General features: G+C 43.8%; 1 long non-coding RNA gene across 1 annotated transcript; it reads right to left on the reverse strand.

Annotated features, from left to right (window-relative positions):
- Positions 1,783 to 17,315, reverse strand: LOC106507880. Its single transcript, XR_001304214.2, has 4 exons — positions 16,847 to 17,315; positions 15,409 to 15,599; positions 10,921 to 11,004; positions 1,783 to 3,734 (listed from the first exon to the last, which is right to left on the reverse strand). It is a non-coding gene; the product is annotated as an uncharacterized LOC106507880 (long non-coding RNA).

A 20,093-nucleotide genomic window follows, 5' to 3' on the forward strand; every position in this document is an offset into this window, starting at 1 on the left:
AGCGCACAGTGATATACGGAATGACTGGCCGACGGGGACCTGCTGTTTATAGCACAGGAAACTCTGCCCAACATTCTGGGATGATCTGTATGGGAAAAGAGTCTGAAAAAGAGTGGACGCGTGTATATGTATAATTGAATCACTGTGTTGTACAGCAGAGAGGATCACATTGCAAATTCACTCTAATAAAATGAAAAAAAAAAAAAGGAAATACAGAAAAAAGGGTCCACCCAGAAATGGCAGTTTCCCCTTTGTTTGATCATATACTCCTTCCTTTCTTTGGAGACTTATAGCTCCCCACCCACTCAGGTCCCGGCAAGGTGTCAGTCAGAGTGGCCCATCCCTCTCCCAGCTTCCCTGGGGAATATGCGCACTTGAACTAACCCATCCAGGTGCACCATCATTCCAAGCATTGCCGTTAATTCAGAGGTAAGCAAATGGCCCACGCAGGCCAATTGGGGTTGTCAAAAGCTGACACTGCACCCTCCAACAGAGCATGTCTATGCTGCAGTGGTGTTCCTGTTGGTTTAGAACCATGGTACACAGACCCCTGGCTCTGAAGTGAGTTCACACCCTTGGTGCCAGGCCAGGGAGACCACCTCCTGAGGTCCGTCTTTTCTGGGCCATGTGCTCACCAGAGCAGGGTCAAGTTTCCAGGGCAATGGCAGCTCCTGTGGTTTGTCCAAGCCAGGTCTCAGATCATGCTTTTTGGACCGGCTGAAGTAAGGATGAACCTGAACCAATCCACCTGAGGACAACGTGCCCCAAAGGGAAACTCATCAGGACAAAAGGAGGTTTGGAGGCTGGTGACCTGGGTTCTGTGCCAAGACCTAAAGATCTGTAAGGTAAAATAGCATCTTGCTAGGATTTGGCAGGTCACAAAAAGACTCATTTTACACCCCCCCACCCCCCCTAGGGAGCAGATGCCTACACACAATTATACTAGGCTAGCCAGGTGGGGACAATGCAAGGACCACAGAAGAGAAAAAAAAAAGATGCCTCAAGGTGATCTGAGGTTACCTGTGGATAGGGTAGGCTGCTGTAACTTTCAAGTATTTTCCTCAAGCTCCATTGCCTTCATCTCTTCTACCACTTACACCTGAATTCTTGGGAGATTACTAGTTTCTCCTGAGCCAGCCTAGAATCTGGAGGTGGAGGCAAGGAGTTCTTTGAACAAACATGTGCTTGGCATGAGAAATACTCTAGGCCTTTCCATGGGGCAGACCAAGAAATACACGGATCCCAGGTGAGTTAAGAATTTAGTGTCTTTCAAAGTAACTTCGTGCTGGTGGGGGTGGACCCTGGGTTGTTTTATTTTCACTGCAGCCTATGGTCTATGTCACTGAAGTAAGGCTACTTTGATATAAAACCAGTAATATGTGGAGTCTTGGGTCGAACTTACCTGGCGTCATATTTCTACCTTATTCCTGAAAGTATTCTTCAGGAATTGGCACCTAAGGCGGCGGTCTGACCCTCAGTTCAGTCCTGTGTCTCTGTAATTCCTTCACTGTGCCCTCTATTGCTTCCCTCTTCTCTCTCTCTTTTTTTTTTTTTTTTTTTTTGTCTTTTTGCTTTTTTTTCTAGAACCGCACCTGCGGCATATGGAGGTTCCCAGGCTAGGGGTCTAATCGGAGCTGTAGCCGCCAGCCTGCGCCAGAGCCACAGCCACTCAGGATCCGAGCTGCGCCTTTGACCGACACCACAGCTCACGGCAACGCCGGATCCTTAACCCACTGAGCAAGGCCAGGGATTGAACCCGCAACCTCATGGTTCCTAGTCGGATTCATTAACCACTGCGCCACAATGGGAACTCCTGCTTCCCTCTTCTCTTTAGAGAGGTCATGCTGTGGTCCACCAAGGGACAGTGGAATGTACCAGTGACAGAATTCTACAGATAAAGGCCAATCTGCAGTTGTCACTGTAACCTTCAGTGTTTGGGACCCAGGGGGCCAGTGCCTTGTCTCCCAAGGCCTGACATCACTAGGCCCAGCCAGAACAGAACTTCTATTGCCTTACTTAGGCCTTTCTGGAGTTTTAATCTTGTAATGCTAATGAAAGCTTTATCCAATTTATGACATCCTACTAATAAAAATGTTGGCATGTATGGCTCTTTCTTATCCTCTTGGCTGGTGGTAAAATAGTCTGTGATGTTAGTTGGGACTGATTTTGACTCAAGGGTTTCTTAGCCAGAGGTAAATTGTTTCTTTATATCTATCCTGGTGGCTATCTGAATTTTATAAGTTTAAATGTTCTCCTGTCAAAGAAAATAACCCAGATAGAAAGTGTGACCTTTGTGTCTAGGGAGACAGAGAATGGTGTCCGAGTGGGATTACTTAATAGAAAAATAAAATCCTCTTCTCTTACTTGTATATTGCTTTAAGCCACATTTTGGACACCTAATACCAAAAACATTTCAGAGCTTAGTGGTAGGCATTTGAAATTCCCAAATGGAGCAACACCCAACAGTTAACTAGTAAATACTATTGTAAAGGATTCTAACATGAGAAGCAACAAAAATTCAGTTTCAGGCTCTGCCTTCTGAAACATAGCAAGGTAAAACAGATTAGGATGAAAAAAATAGAGCCATATTCATTTAAGATATGCAGACAGAAATGGCCAGGAATTAGCACAAAGCATAGGCAACACCATTCGGTGTATAGAGTGACCAACTGTTTTGGTTTGCCAGGGACTGTCCCAGCTATTAGCACCCAGGATCCCCACATCCAGGAAACCCCTCCATCCCAGGCAAACTGGATCATTTGGTCACCTTAAAGCAGGCCAGGTCACAGATCACAGGCATGGCCAAAATAAAGAGACAACCCAGACATTTTTTTGGTTGATGCCTATTATTTGTCTCAATATCTTTGTGTCTTAGTAAAAGAAGGGTTAAAATCTGCAACTTCCCACTCAGAATTGTGATGAGAAATTGCCTCAATTCATTGCTAGGCAATTTGCAAATGTGAAATGCTATAAAATGATAAATAATAGCTTGGCGGTGCTTTTCAGGCAGCTAGTAGACCTTACCTGGCCGATGCCAAAGTCTTGCTGTGTAACTATTAGAGCTTTCCCTATGGAGAAAATCTACCCCATTGTGAGTAATTTTACATTTCTTTCATTCCTGCTAATGCTAGGCCACCTCTCAGGACAATACAGGGCAACCTTGGCTCCGATTTTGTTTAACCCAGCTGGATGCAGCCAAATTATGGGCTTCTCTTCGGGTGGAGCATATTTTTGTGGGCTGTGGGAGACCTGTAATTCTTTTTTTTTTTTTTTAATGCAAAACCATTTATAGCTTTGGGTGATGTAAAATCCACAGGGTGCCTACAACAGTGTCACGTAACCAAAGGGCTTCCCACATGATCCCTCTGGGACACAGCGGAGCCAGAGCCTCACCCAAGTCTCCATCCACCCACTCTCCACATCCCCTGCTCCCATCTGCCCTCAGGCTGGGTGGCAGCCTGCAGAGCCTTCTATTTCTTTTTCTGCTTGTGGTTCAGAGGTTTCAATTATCGGCCAGGTTTTCTTTTCATCGAGAGAGCTATTGTTTGATGCAGTGCATTCATCCATCCATAAGCACCTCCAATCAGTCTGATGTGCTAGCTTCAGAACCATGGCAACAGCGTAGTTGTGTGCATGAATCCCAGAGGAAAAGGCAAAACCTCACTTTTAGGCTCAGCTCTGGCTCAGATGCCGCAGGCCGATGGATCGATCTCACAGGACTTCTGTTTCCTCATCTGTTAAATGAGAGGGTTAGATTAAATGAGCTGTAAAGCCCTTTTCACTTCTAAAATTCTATAACTCAATACAGGAACCCTAACTGGTAGGGACCATGGGAAAGAGAGAGAAGACATAAAGAGGTGTAGACAAGGACCAGCTCTTCGAGAGGAAACCAGGGCCCTGAAGAGGAAGGGCAAGATCCCACCAGGGCAAGATCCTTAATCAAAGGGCTAACCTATGACTTTAGGACAGAAATAGCTGCTATTCCATCCTAAGGAGTTTGCTGGGCTCTGGCATAATTGGAGTTCTCTCCCATCACCACCTTAAGCTTTTGGTAAAAGTGCTACCCAGCAGCTCTCCCTTGGGAGTGATGGAGAGAAAAGATTACCGTAAAGTCAGAAAAGATACCATTGAAAAGCTGGTTCTAGGGAAGAAACCGCAGAAACCCATTAAACTGAAATCCATGACAAATAGCTCATTTTCTCAACAGAACGACTGCACTTCTAAAGAGCTCAATGGGAAATCCTGAATTTAGCAAACAGCTCTTCAAACGCAAGTTCTTGGGAAATATTACACAGGGCAGAGCTGTACGGAGATGAAGCAAGGAAGTAGAAATTATCCCTGTTGACTGGACTGGTCTTTCCTCTGGGCTCTGCAGCTCTTCTTTTTTTTTTAAAGAGATCCGAGAATTCTATTTTACTGGGATCTGATAATGCCTATGACTCTAAAAGATCATATTAATAGAATCAGGCTCCAGAGGAAGATCATTTACCATCAGAACACTTTAGTTCCTGATATAACTGGTGGGTCTCAATTATTGCTACTCCCTTTACCCTACTTAACTTCTAGGGCATAGTCCACAAAGGAAAATAACAATATATTGCCTATTCTAGATTTTTTTCATCCTGAGGTCCCCAGAATCCCAAGGGGTATGCGGTTGTGCTAAAGACCTGAGAGTTAATTTCACCATGTTAAAAAGTGTATTGACAAGTATGTATTTCCCTGAGTCTGCTCCATCCCTGAATGCAGCTACTGTCATACTCACTACTTAAGAAGATGTATTAAATGATGACTGTCCAAGAATTTACTCAGGTTCAATCTCTGTTTATTGTTTCATGCTATGACTGGCTCCCTTTATAATCCTGACTCTATAATCCCTCTAGATACAGAGCACTGATATTTTGTATTTGGTTTCTAGAATTTTTAAAAATGTTTTATCGTGGAAAAATTTTTATATGTATATAGATGTATAGATAGAGACAGAGACAAGGAGAAGGAGACAGAAGCAGAGAGAGGAAATAGAATAATCATCCCCATGCACCCATCACTGACCTTTCATATTATCAGCTGATGCCCAACTGCATTGAATGCCCAGAGGAAATCATTTTAAACACTCTCCTCCATCATACAATGAAATTCTTTTCGGTAAAACTTATGACATGAAACATATACTGAGTATCACAGAATTGCAGACAGTGAAAATGTTCTTTTATTGAACTTCATGTATAATCATTCCAGTTAAAAAGAGAAAATGAAATTAAAACTAGTACTAAAAGAGAAAAAGGCATACTATTTATTCAATAGTGTTTATTCAGCCTAGCGGTTTGAACTTTGATCTAGTCTGAGATAATAATATTTGATGTACATAATTGTCCAATAACTAATAAGTGAATATCGATAAGACTGCAATGTTTACAAAAGGTTGAACTAGAGTTTCTGTTTGGCAAACTAGATGTTTGAACATTTTGACTGCCTTCATTCAATTCCCCCTCCTGTCACCTCTCCCCTCTGGTAATCAGAACTCTGATCTCTTTTTCTATGAGCTTTGTTTTTTATTTGTTGGTTTACAGTCTGTACATAAGTGAGACCTACAGTATTTGTCTTTCTTTATGTGACTTATTTCGCTTTGCATAATCCAGGTCCATCCATGTTGTCACAAATGGCAGGATTTCCTTTTTATGGCTAAATAATACTCCATTGTATAGATTAAAAATTTGTTTCTTTTAAGACATTATTGAAATCTTCAAGAAGCAGCCACAGTATCTAAAATCCCACCTGATGTCTTTTTACAAAGTACTCTAAATCTCTAGCCACACTAGGCATATTGTCTGCGTCCCATGAGACAATGGGAAACAATTTAATCAGTTGTTTTGCTACCTTCTGAAAGGGTAGCCATCTTTCCCCTGGAGAAAGAGGCGGCCCTACCAAACTCAACTCAGCTGGTCCACATTTCAAGACCTGCTATTTTAAATCCTCCACAGGCATTTACCAGGACGCCAAGCAGAAAAGAGCTGAACTCAGAGGAGTTTTGCTAATAGCTGACACATGAAGAAAAGCAATTAAGAACCATGATAACAGACTAAAACAGGCGGGTAGGATAGAACAAAACAGATGGATACCTCAGGAAGCCTAAAAATTCAGTCCTTCTTCAAGTCAATACTCTTTAGATATTTGTTCAGGTTTTTTTTTTGTTTGTTTGTGTGTGTGTTTTTGGCCATATACACAGCATGCAGAAGTTCCAGGGCCAGGGACTGAAACCGTGAAGCTGGGACCAGAGACACAGCAGTGACAACACTGGCTCCCTAACTCATTGCACCACTAGGGAACTCCTGTTCAATATGTATTTATTGGACAGGAATATTTTAAAATTTCCATTTTAGATACTGTCTCATTTGGTAGGAATACGACCAAATTATACATCCTCAAGTTATATAAAAATTCTCTTGCGGACATCTGCATTAACTTACACCATATAGCCAAAGTATTCCATTGATGTTTTATTACTTATTAATTAGTGCCCTGGGCATCTACCCAGCTGGCACACTCCTTAATTCAGATTTTGATCAGGATAAAGGAATACATAATTAAGAGCTCAGGGTTGAGAGAGTATGGTAAAGCCTGATGGACTGTGGTTGCCTTTTTTTTTTTTTAGGGCCGCACCCCCAGCATTTGGAAATTCCTAGACTGGGGTCGAATCAGAGCTGCAGCGGCTGGCCTACTCCACAGCCACAGCAATGGAGGATCTCAGCCGTGTCTGTGACCTACAACACAGCTCATGGCAACACCAGATCCTTAACCCACTGAGCGAGGCCAGGAATCAAACCCATGTCCTCATGGATCCTAGTCAGGTTCATTACAGCTGAGCCATGATAGGGACTCCCTAGAGTTGCCTTGTTTCTTGTTTCTGTTGTTTTTCATTGCCTTTTGTTGTTGTCTTAACTATGCGCTCTCTTTTTTTTAATGACTATATCCTTTAAGTTCCAAAGCAGCCAGTTACATGACCATTCTTAGGTAGACAGACAATTCTGCAAACTAATGTTAGTTGCTTTTTAAAATTTCTTCTGGGGGGCTTTTCAATATATGCAATAGTAATTTAGCGTTTGGTTCCTCCAGAATTAACTTGATATACTCTCTGTCAGTTCCCCTATCTGAGCCAATTCACAGACCCATAGCCCCCTGTGTGAAAGGCAGATTGGGTCATTTTGGAGAAAAGACACTACAATAGTGCCACGAAAATATACTGCAGGGAGTTTCCGTTGTGGCTTATTGGAAATGAATCTGACTAGTATCCATGAGGACACAGGTTTGATCCCTCGCCTTGCTCAGTGGGTTAAGGATCTGGCATTGCAGTGAGCTGTGGTGTAGGCCAGCAGCTGTCGCTCTGATTCAACCCCTAGCCTGGGAATCTCCATATGCCATGGGTGCAGCCCTAAAAAGACTGTAGATCAGATCTTCCTACAAGCCTTCCGTAAAGTGTCTATATTCATCTACAGGGAAAAGGGGACGCCCCATGCTTTTATGGAATTACTAGACACTGACTGAATATGAATTCCACAATCCATGTTCACTTGGAACCTAAGAATGTGGTCTTATTTGAACACAGCATCTTTGCAGATATAATAATAAGGATAACACCGGACTAGGGTGGGGCCTAAATCCAATGAAAATGCCCCAGTGAGAGACAGGAGACATGGGAAGAAGGCCACGTGAGGATGGAGGCAGAGACTGGAGTGATGCAGCCCCAAGCCAGGGGATGCATGGAGCAATAGGAGCCACCAGGAGCTGGAAGAGGCGAGAAAGCATCCTCTTCTAGAGCCTTTGGAAGGAGAGCAACCCTGTCAACACCTCAATTTCAGCTTGGGTTTCCAGAACTATGAGAGAATACATTTCTGTCCTTTAAAGCCCCCAAGTCTGTGGTAATTTGTTCTGGTTATTCTAAGGAACGAACACAGGTTGCAGCTCCCCGTTATGGCGCAGGGGAAATGAACCCAACTAGTATCCATGAAGAAGCAGGTTCGATCCCTGGCCCTACTCAGTGGGTTAAGGATCTGACATTGCTGTGGCTGTGGTGTAGGCCGGCAGCTGTAGCTCCAATTTGACCCCTAGCCTGGGAATTTCCATATTGTGTGGTTATTTCCCAAGTTCCTGAATGCGTAATTGGAACAGACATGCTAGGCCACTGGCAGAATCACCACATCGGCCTCCTGATCCCTGGAGTGACGGCTATTAGAGTAGGAAGAGCTAAGAAGAGCATCCTGGAGCATCCTCTCCCAGTGAGAATAGTAAACAAAAAATCAATACAGCATCCTTGGAAGAACTGTCAAGTTTACTGGCACCGTCAAAGACTTAGATCCCAAGGCAGTGATTTCTGTCTCGTCCTCCACTTTGCTCACCTGTTTGGACCATGGAGAAAGTAGATACATTTTGGAGAATAATTGTAGATTATCATAAATCAATCAGGTATTTTTTTGCAATTGTTTTTCCAATTTGGCATCTATATATCAAGCAAATCATCTCAGACCCTGACTCCTAATACACAGCTCTTGATCCTATGTTTTTTTTCCTCTGTCGGTGTTTTCTTTTTTCTCTGTTTCAATTTACTAGTCCTGTCAGCAGCAGTTTGCTTTCAAGTGGCAAGGATTTGCCTCAGGGTTACATCAACTTTCTTGCTTCCTGCAATAATCTAAGTTAAAGATAGTCATCTTAACATTCCATGTTTGTTAAGATGCTCCATTAATCGACGGCATGCTAATTAGTCCTGAGGAACAGAAAGTAGCAGGCATCACAAATTACCTTACACACATGCGTACTATGGAGGAGGAGACAAACATCATGAAAACACAGGGGCTTTCAGGGATTTTAGAAGCAATATGCATGTGATTCTGGTAGGCTGCCCATTTACAGCATAACCAAAGGCTGCCGGTTTTGAATTGCACCCAAGGCAAGAAAGGGGTCTACAAAGATCTTGGTCATGTGACCCAACGGTTCCAGCCATACTCAAAATATCAGTGGCAAATATGGATGCTTGCTTTAGGCAATTCTAAGAGAAGAGACACAATGCAGACTCCTGGGGACAAAACTGTGCTTACTTCTTCAGATACCAATTATTTTCAGGAAAGAGTTCCTAGCTTGTTATGGGGCCATGGTAGAGGTATTTGGGACATCAAGTGCAATACAAACAAAGCTGCCCATCATGACCTGGGTGGTATCTGGTCCAGCAATGTATAAATTGAGAGCATACTCAGCAGCAATCCATCATCAGGTGAAAATAATGTGTAAGAGATAGGACTCAGGTTCCTGAAGACACAAATAAATTGCATGATCAGAGCCTTAGACTCCCATAGCGCCTAGTCCTGTGGCATTACCTCCTCTTCCTCAGTACACACCTGTGACATCCCATGGAGAATCCATTATGATCAGACTGCCCGAGGCGGGGGAACTCAAATCTTCTTTACAAATGATTCCACACAGTATACCTATGTTGGTTCTACACAGTATATCTTCTGATTGGAAGTGAACTGCAGCCATTATAGCTCAAATCAGATGCATGTTAGACAAGAGTCAAGGGAAATCCTTCCAGTGGGAAAAATGAAGGAAGGAGATATTTGGTTAGTTATCTCCTCTTTCAGGACAAGAAAAACTGGCACAGATTCACAGACAGTGGATGGATGGTCAGAGAATTAGAAAGAACAGGAAGGGAAGATCAGGGACAGGAAGACTGGAAAATGTATAAGGCTGGACATCCTGAAATGGGCATAGATTGAGGATGTCTGTTTCCCTTGTGCATATCTAATGCAGAGAAGGCTATCAAAAAGTCAGGCTGATAAGCTGACACATTCTTGGATCTCAGTCAGACACTCCAGGGCTTAATGAATCCATGGCCAAAGTAGTCATGGCAACAGGGATAGAAGCTACTCATGGGCTCAACATTATGGACTTCCTCCCACCAAGGCTGAGATGTCTTCTGCCACCGTTGAGAACCTCATTTGGCAACAGTGAAGACCAATGCAGAGTTCCTTAGGGAGCACGCTGGCCACCTGGCAGCAGATTCACTGCACTGGACCTTATCCATTACGGAATAGGCAGAAAAGGAATAGAGAAAAATTGGTGAAATCAAGGTAAAAGACAAAGTGTTGTTTTGCATCGCAGCCAAAAAGAGAGAAGCACAGCTCTTTGTTCTGTCCCTTTGGATTCTGACCCACATTCCACACCTAGAAGTGTTACTCCAGCCAATATATCAAGAGACACCAATGGCTTCCCGTTTTTGAATAGGGCCCAGAGCAGGAAAGGGCTCTGCAGCAAGTCTAGGTCAGCTGCAGTCACAGTGCCACTACAGCCACCAGATTCATTAGATCTTATGTTGTTGGAGGTGGGTTTCCCTTGAGGCAGTGAGGAATTTATGATAAGCTCCAGAAAAAAATCTCAATGTAGATCTCTGAGATTCTGGAGTAAGTTCATGCCAGCCATGTGAGCAAATTATAAATTACATGTCCTTTGAGAAGGAACTCTAGGTGTATAACTAGTTCCTGGTAGGAATGGAACACTTGACTCTGAGATATCAAGGGACCATGATTCTGGGACTGCAGATGAGCTAGATTCTGTCACATTCACCAGGTCAGGTCATAAAGTCAGAATGGCCTAGCAAAGTCTACCATGAATTGACAATGGTACATCTGGGATTGAACCCAAGTAAGACTTTAAGGCCTAAGGCAGCTGCATAACTAAGTGGCCTAGGGCCTCATGTCACCTGCTCAATCATTGCATTGGGTTTTTCCTATGAGGGGGCTCAGATGACCAGCTGAAAGACCTGCCAGAGCTTGGTTTATGAATGGGTCAGTTTGGACTGTGGATATTTCAAGGAGTAGCCTTGAAAGATAGTGAAAGGGGAAATCTTCCCAATGGGTGGTTCCATGAGCAGTATACCTGGTCATCCAGTTCATATGGAAGAGGAAGTAGCCCAGATGGGAATATATGCAGCTTCCCAGGCAGTGCTGTCTGGTCAAGAGCCTAGAAAGAGAAAAACTTAAATGATCAGAGACAAGGAGGTCTGTAGCAAAGGCACGTGGATAAATGCAAAGTATGCAGATTTTTGCCCCACACATTAATGTCCACACCAGCACAAACTTGAGAGTGAGTGCCTCTCTGAATTTTGCACCCAAAGGCACCTCTCTTGGCTCACCCTAACCCCCACCTTGCTCAAAACTCGCTATACTCTATTGTTGAAGATTAAACTTAAAGGTGTCTAGATACAAACTCAACAGGTGGAATGTAACAGAACATATAGCCTTTTCTTTTCTTTTCTTTTCTTTTGTCTTTTTGCCATTTCTTGGGCCACTCCCGCGGCATATGGAGGTTCCCAGGCTAGGGGTTGAATCGGAGCTGTAGCCACTGGCCTACGCCAGAGCCACAGCAATGCGGGATCCGAGCTGTGTCTGTGACCCACACCACAGCTCATGGCAATGCCAGATCCCCAACCCACTGAGCAAGGGTAGGGATCGAACTCACAGCCTCATGGTTCCTAGTTGGATTCATTAACCACTGAGCCATGACAGGAACTCCATATAGCCATTTTTAAAATTGAAGTATAGTTAATTTACAATATTGTGTTGGCTTTGGGTGGACAGCAAAATGATTCAGTTTTATATATATATATTTTTTTCAGATTCTTTTCCATGATAGGTTATTATAAAATATTAGATATAGTTTCCTGTATTATACAGTAAATCCTAATTGTTTATTTTATATACAGTAGTGTGTGTCTGTTAATCCCATACTCCTAATTTCCACCTTCCCCTACTCCCTTTGATAACCGTAAGTTTGTTTTCTATGTCTGTGAGCCTGTTTCTGTTTTGTAGAGAAATTCATCTATATCGTTTTTTAGATTCCACATATAAGTGATGTCATATGATATTTGCCTTTGTGTAACTTACTTCATTTAGTATAATATTCTCTAGGTTCATCCATATTGCTACAAATGGCATGGTTTCATATTTTATGACTGAGTAGTATTCCAGTGTGTATGTGTGTGTGTGTGTGTGTCTTCTTTCTCCACTCATCAGTTGACAGACATTTAGTTTGCTCCCATGTCTTGGCTCTTGTAAAAAGTGCTGTACAGCCACACAGACCTTGTTCTTCATATGGATGCTTAGATGGTCACTGGCAATGTTTTTCATGGAAATGACATATGAAGAGGCTTTCATTCTACCCCAAAGTGAACAAATGGACCCTGAGTGAAAGGGTGCTATTTTCTAAAGAGAAGTTTGGCCCAAACGCAAGTCATAAAGTCATAAAGTTTCCCGCTACTGACATGTAGGATTATAGAATGTATACTAGGTTATTATCCAGTTCCATGGGTTATTATTCAGATTTAAATTTCCTAAGTGGAATCAACAGCCAGTGGAAAGCATAACTGCTTATAAAAGTGTCTTGATGCACCCATTTTGAGAATTTCTTAGATGATATTCTTGGTAAGATCAAGATTAGATCATCTTGAGTTTGACATTTATGATAAAAAGTTCTGAACATGTGCTTCTTGATTTAACAAAATTTGGCATTTGTGACAATGAGGCAACACTGTAAGACTTAATTCTTCCTTCCATCTCCAGTAGATGGGAACTTACAGGAACATGTACTCATTGCCTCTGTTGCTATGTGGAACCACGTGTCTGGCCTCACAGGTAGAGATAAGACTAGGTACAAAGACCTCTCATGTGAAAAGTGGGAGGAGAAAGATTAAGTTGCTAGGTTGCCCTGGCAAGGATACTTACCAAGCAAACCATCAATGTGTCAACCCAAACAAAAGAGACTTGAAGAATGCCTGAGCCTTTGGCCATCACAGGAAAGCGAAATAGTAGTAATAATAGCGAACACTTACTGAGTTCTTACTATGTGCCAAGGACATTGCTAAGTACTTTCCATGATCTATCTCCTTTAACCTGGATGGTAGCCATATAAGAAGGCACATTATTATTATTAATATTACTATTATTGTAAGAAAAGTAAAGCTCAGAGAGGTTGAGCAAGAATTACCAAGAATTCCTAAGTGCAGACTTGGAATCACATGCTATTGTGTTTCCTTCAGCTGAAGGAGCAAAACAAAAAAACATAAGGGCAGCCAGGCTAGAAGTGAAAGAGATCAAAAGAATGGCTGGAGGTAAAGAGAGGAAGTGGGGGAGTTGGGGGGGGCGGGGGCTCAGGAAATGAAACTCACAAGCACTGGACATGTAAGAGCCATGGGTATCTTCCCCAGGCGGGAGAAGTTCCCCGGGCAGCCCTGTGCCAGGCAGGAGCTAAGGGAGAGTCTAAAGTGATTTGAGGCCATAGAACCAGTGTTATTGAAGATCCAGAGTGCTCATGGACCAGGGTGGCATTACCGTATTGCTCATATGAGATATTCCTTCTAGGGTGTCTCAATAACAAAAGAACACTAGAAGTTACATGTAGAGCTACATACTGGGCATTTGAATTTTTGGCTGCACATCAGAGTCCCTACAAAAAATAAAGAAACGTTTCTTCTCTGGCTCAACAACTACTTCACTCATTTTATTTTACAGTTCTGCATGGTTGATATACATCAGAAATGACTTTAAATAACCTATGCCTTATGCTGGCAAAGTTAACATGGAGAAGGTTCGGCTCACTAAGTGTTCAGTAGCATTTACTTATTTTATAAGACATTGTAACTTTGCCCTCCAACAAGTTAGAGTAGGATCTCTCCTTATGTAATAGTCAAGCTCTTTTTTAAGTGTATAAATTAAAGTGTTTGGTAAATTAAATTACACTCAATTTAACTCATCGGTTCTTTAGGAATATTAAAGAACATGACACTTAGTTTTTTTTAAGTTTTCCTATTATAAGTCTTCTTAGGGTAGGGGGAAATCTCGATTGGCCTTTCTATTTTCAGTTCCACGGTGGGGGTTTGAGTCACTATGTTCTAGCCCCAATGAATTAGCGATAAGAGGAAAAGGCACCAAAAGGTTATCAGGAAGCCAGGTTATCTGGTATAATTGCTCTGCTCTCCCCTGGCACCGCTCTGTCGTTGCTCTTGCCTGGGCATTCTTCTCATTTCCATCTGTCCTTTTTTTTCTTTTTTTTTTTCCCCCCCAGTATGCTGTTGGAATGGAAGCTCAGAAGGCATTTGCATGAGAGTTATTTGGAAAGGTCAAATTGAAACCACTGTGGTGACCAAGGGCTCAATGGCAGCCCAGCCACAGATATGGCAAGAAGTGGGGCCCAAACAGGGAGCATCTCTGTGACCACAGAGAATGGGGTGGGCACAAGAGACCAAGCATTCACTGTCAGGACGATCCAGCCAGGGTAGCAGGTGGTGTTGCAGGAGGTGGGCGGAGTACACAGCAGGGACTTTGCGAACTGGAGATCCACAGAGATCCAGACAGGAGACAGCTCTCAGCATCGGGCTGTCTGGCAGCTCGGAGCAGGGCTTTGCACGGGCCAGGCCGTATGGAGTAGCTGCGTACTCTGCCTGGCCGGGGTTCGTCTGGGAGGACCTTCCCTGTCATCGTCCAACCTGGCCTGTGAGAAGCTGTGGATGCCCCAGTGGCTCAGGGGAGGATGAGCCAGTTGAACAGCAAGTGGGTACAGTCATAACAATTGAAGTGATTTTTAAAAATATACCCACTGTGGCTCAGTGGGTGAAGAACCCAACCTAGTGTCCATGAGGATGTGGGTTCAATCCCTGGCCTCGTTGATGGGTTAAGGATTCGGCATTGCCACAACTGAAGGATAGGGTGCAGATGCGACTTGGGGCCCACGTTGCTGTGGCTGTGGCATAAGCTGGCAGCTGCAGCTCTGATTCCACCTCTAGCCCGGGAACTTCTACTTAGATGACAGGTAGGGAATAGGTTATCTAGGGTCTCAGGTATAATGTCCTGAGGGATCCCATGAGACCAAAGAGAGTGGAGAGTATGTCCCTTAAGCCTCTAATAGCTTTCAGAGTGCTCCAACTCAAGGATCCGTAAAGCCCTAGGTCAAGCAGAGGGACAGGAGGACGGAGGGGCAAGTCTGATAAACTGGAGAATAAAGTCTGGTGGTCAAAGCAAGGAGGCAATCCTGAGGCTAATATCAGGCACTACTTAACAAAGCTAAGGCGCTCTGGGAATACGTGCTACTCAGTAATGGATGGAGTGTATACACAGGGAGGCAGGCTGATTCTTCAGAGCTGCCTAAGGTGTGACGTATGATCGGGCCTCTAGAGTTAGAGGGACACAGACAGAGGGACGGAATGGAACAAACACCAGTTTAGTGCTCAGTGTTTTCATCTGGTTAAAGCCTAATTTCCGAGTTCCAAAGGCGAAACCGAGAACGCGTCCTTTCTCCTCCAAACAAGTGGACCATTACAGGCAGATAAAGGCACCAGTTGAACGTAAAGGCAAAAGCAGCTTTATGGCTTACCTGCCTTAGTCTCCAGGTCTGGTGGGCAGGTCAGAGGAGTTCCCCAGCCCAGGGGGGACCTCAGGTTTGCAGCCCTTGGCCCTCCTGGGACGGTCCAGAGCATGCTGGTGGCAGAGATGGAGTTTGCCCTCCTAGCTTCCTAGAGGCCTCCAGACAGCCTGGGTCCACCTCCCCCAGCCAGAGAAGGGCATCTGTGAATCAGAAAGGCCCAATAGATTTAACAGCAGCTGCCTGGATGGGGTTCATGTTCTGTTACCCTAGGCTTTCAGAAAGAAAAGCAGGGACCATCTCCTTTATGGACTAACCTACTAAAATCCTCACCTTCCTGAACACAACCAGGCATTCTTAGCCTGGGTCACCAAGCAGAGGATGCCCACAACATTTATCATTCAACTTGGCACTTCTGAGATCGAAAGGGGGCCTATTATTTGTGTCGGCAAAAATAGGTATAAACTTGGACATATCTGGCAATTGGAGACCTACAATTGCCCAACTCATACACAGTAACCCATATCTTTTCAGTTTTACTATAAAAAGCTAGTCATGCTCTTAAATTCAAACACAGCCTTGAGCCTAAAGTAGATGTGCCAGAGAAAATACGATACTCTGTTCAATTTGAATTTCAGATAAACACTTTTTTAGTATAAAGATGTCCCAAATATTGCATGGTGCATACTTGCACTGAAAAAAATTATTCATTGTTTATTTGAAATTGAATCTGAATTCCTGTATTTTAAGTTGTGACTGGCAACTGGCAGCACTAGTCTAAAGTTAAACCACTATATTATATGTTAATTCCATCCCAGCACTTAGTATGCAAAGCTTTTAGTCTTGAACTGATTTAGGACATAGTTTGGTGGCCCAAAAGAGAAAGCGGAGGGGACAGCGCCAAGGAACCCAGTCACCTGAGCTACTGAAATTAGCTTCCTTCAATTTCTCTGGACTAGGAAGAGGCTAAGCCTAGGTCACAGTGCCCAGGGTGAGCTAGGCCAGGAGGCGAGAGTACTCCCCTGTGGGACAAGCAGTTAAATGGATAAGCACAGTCTTCCTGTTTTCTGTTCACTTTTGCTGGATCAAGCATGTATTGGAATCACCTGGGGAGCTTTTCCAACCCACTGAGGTTAGGGCCCCACTTCCAACCAATTAAATCGCTACCTCTAGGTCTGTGGCCAGCCATCCATGGAGCGCAAGGGCTCCCCAGGTGATCTTAATGTTCGAATTGAGCCCCACTGTCCTAACCCCTCATTCTGATCCCAGTAGCCTAGGCTCTGCTTACTTGACTTCTCTCCTTGGAATACCCTCCCTGTCGTACTGGCTATTTCAGAGTCCAGGACATGAGCCATGTCCATGTCGGAACGGTGGCATAGATGAGGTTCCCCAGAAGGGTTCCTGGTCCACACAGGACCTTGCCTCCCACCCGTTCCTCCTTACCGCTCACCTTTTGTCTCTTCAGCTTTGGCATGCTCTGTCTCCTGTTTTTCTCCTCCAACACATCAATTCCCAGTTTACAATTAATCTCGTCTCAAGTTCGTCCGATGGCTGACCCCTCTGGCTTGAACCAAGGACCTCCTCCAGACAAATGTTCCTGCAGCCCATGATGCTGGCACTGGATGCCTTTCAGGGCTAACCTCTTCCTGGTTTCTGCCCCCAGAGGGCGAAGCCCAAGACTTGAGCCATAGAAGAAATCCAGATTTTGCATTTCCAGATCAGGAATCAGTAGGTCCTTTAACAGTGGTGTGTTAAGTGTCGATTTCCTTCCAAAAAGCTTACAAGATAAATAGTGGTGTGATTTACAAATGGTAGCAAGAAGGGCCTGGCAATGGCACACTGCCCACGCAGCATTGAAAATCGACTCTCTTGCACTCTTTGGAATTTGACCCAGTGAACTCAGATGAGCTTTGGGCAACGGCCAACTCAGAGTCCAGAGCAAGCTATAACAAGAGCTTTTGATTTTTTTTTTTTTTTTTTTTTTTTTTTTAATGGCACTCACAGCCTATGGAGGTTCCCAGGCTAGGGTGAAATCAGAGCTACATCTGCAACCTACACCACAGCTCATGGCAAGGCCGGATCCCCGACTTGCTGAGCGAGGCCAGGGATCGAACTTGTGTCCTCATAGATACCAGTCAGATTCGTTTCCACTGTCCCACAATGGGAACTCCAGCAAGAGTTTTTGTATGAATCATTCACCGAGTCCCTACCATGTGCCAGACACTATGCTATAAGCTGAGAGGCCACTGGTGAATAAAGCAGATATGGTCTATGGAGCCTATGAATCTTACCACCCATCTGGTCACAGATAATTGAAAATAAGACGAAAACAGAAGAATCTGGGATGGAAATACTGGTACAGAATGAGAATGGACGCAGAAGGGCCAGAACATACAGATTTTTTTAAATGCAGCATTTCACCCAGCAAACAATCAACCACCCTGACCTTCTCGGAGGCACAAGGCCACTCACTCAAATTCGTTCATCAAACAATAGGCTGCTGCAAATGGAGCTATTTCTTCAACCCAGCTGTTTACACAGCAGCTACAAGTCTGTTTAGAAAGAATCCCCGCCATTCACAACTGTCAATCGACCAGATGCTAGGAGCATTTGTCTCTCACCGCCAGGGTTTCAGTTAAGAGGAGGGAGCAGGTTTGAATGTCTGCAGCTCCTGGAACATCACACGGCTCCGTCTGTGCCCAGAGGCTGCTGCTCCTCCCCCCAGTTCCCCTCTCAGAACAGTAATGATTTTTAGAGGCATAATAAGGAGGGTTTGCACTGAATTATTAAACAAGGGGCGTTGAAGATGTGTTTTCTTTGACCTCCTTACCTCCCGCTTTTACCAGTCAGTGTTCTCTGCCACGGAGGCAAAGCTTTTTAAAACACTAAAGCCGATTGTGTTTTTCCTTTTTATAGTCTTTTCCAAACTTATTTAAAACGCGTGCGTTAAAAAAAAGCCATTTCTCATTTGATAAACTTTAAAACATGCATGCCCTGCTTTCATTTTTCTGAAATTCAACATAAGTACCAGGGGGAAGAAAAGCCCTAGAACAAAGCAGGGCTTTGTTTTCAAACCAGACCTACCACCGGCCCCTCTGAGATGCGGGTGGGCTGGCACGTGGGAGTCGGAACACCCGCCCCCCACCTCCAGTTCCTGGGACTCATTGTTCTACATGGTAATATTAGCATTTACCATCTTCATGTGAGGGTAGCATCCCTTAGCATTTTCAGTTGTAAACATTTTCTCTGCGACTTCACTAGGAGCTGTGACAAGAAAATAATGAGTCGGGCTTTTAAACAAATAAACTAGAATGTATACAATCAAATGAGCAGTGCGCCTTTGAAACGGCCACTTCGGAGATCCCCACATGTTTCTGGGGCTAAAATGCCCCTAGAAAAAAAGTGTAGAGCAGTCCTCTAGGTACAGGGCAGAGTAAAAAGCACGAGCATTGTTTGGAGACAGGTAACCTGGGTACAAATCAAGTTCAGCCACTTTTTAACTGTGCAACCTTGACCTAGGTGCTTCATCTCCTGCTGAGCCTCAGTTTTCTCACTGGTATGCAAGACAAACACCAGGTACAATGTATATAGGTTATCCGCATATGCCAGGTAACCCAGTAAGTCTTTAGTAATATCATAATTACCACGAATGACATGTTCTTTTGAATTACATAGAAGATCTTCGAGAGTGATGGGGGAGGGGGGGATGCCAAGTCTTTTCAAGTCAAACGAGGAGAGTAAAAGTGGATAACAAATGGCTAGAAATTCTAGTTTGGGTGGGGAAAAAAAATAATTGTTGCTATAGTCACAAGCCTGAAATTTTATGTGGCTCATGAAGGGACTCTGAAGTCAGCTCCAGGAGTTATTTCCAAAATGTTCTGAAAGACCACACTCTCCTTAGAACTCTGCCTGGGCTCCCTGGGTGGTCCCGTTGAAGTGGGTACAAATCCTTTGAATGTTTAACCAGGTTGTATGGTGTTAAAGAAATTCTCTTCACTTTATAGACACACCGCAGATCTGGACTCTGGAAAAAAAAAAAAAAAGGCTTAATTTTTGCAAAATCTGCCATGTCATTTCCTCTATGTCCTGACATATGTCTTCCTTTTTTAAACTGCCATGTGGAGTAACCAGAGTCCCCCCCACCCCTTTTAAATATCCTCCCTTTAATTACTGATCCTTTGTAAGTGAAAAGGAAAATGAAACTCAGTTCCTGCTACCAAAAGCTATGTCTTCTTTCCACAATTTCAGGAGGCTTTCAGGTTTCCGTTTTCCTTGTCTCACCCCAGATGCCTGGCATACGCGATAGCAACAAAAACAAAATCTGTTGCATTTGTGGAAAGTTATTAATGCTTAAGCAGCCCAGGGATTGAGATAGCTAGACAGCCACACACACACACACACACACACACACACACACACACACACACACACACACACACGCTTTTGTGTTTTTAAATCCAGAGAGCAAAGACCAAAATTGTGCCCAAAGAACTTTGTCTGGAATAGTCACCCAAGTGCATTCTAATTCACTAATATCCCTCGGCGTGCGCTCGACCGCCACCCAGTTTCTGTTTCCCGGTAGGAAAACCACTTTATATGTTAGACAATGATATTACACAATAGAACTATAAATCCAGTGTTTGTCTAGAATATAAATGCACTGCCGAGCTCCACCCTTCCTCCCATTAACAGCATCA

The sequence above is a fragment of the Sus scrofa genome, chromosome 9 (genome assembly GCF_000003025.6).
Source record: "Sus scrofa isolate TJ Tabasco breed Duroc chromosome 9, Sscrofa11.1, whole genome shotgun sequence".
NCBI lineage: Eukaryota > Metazoa > Chordata > Mammalia > Artiodactyla > Suidae > Sus > Sus scrofa.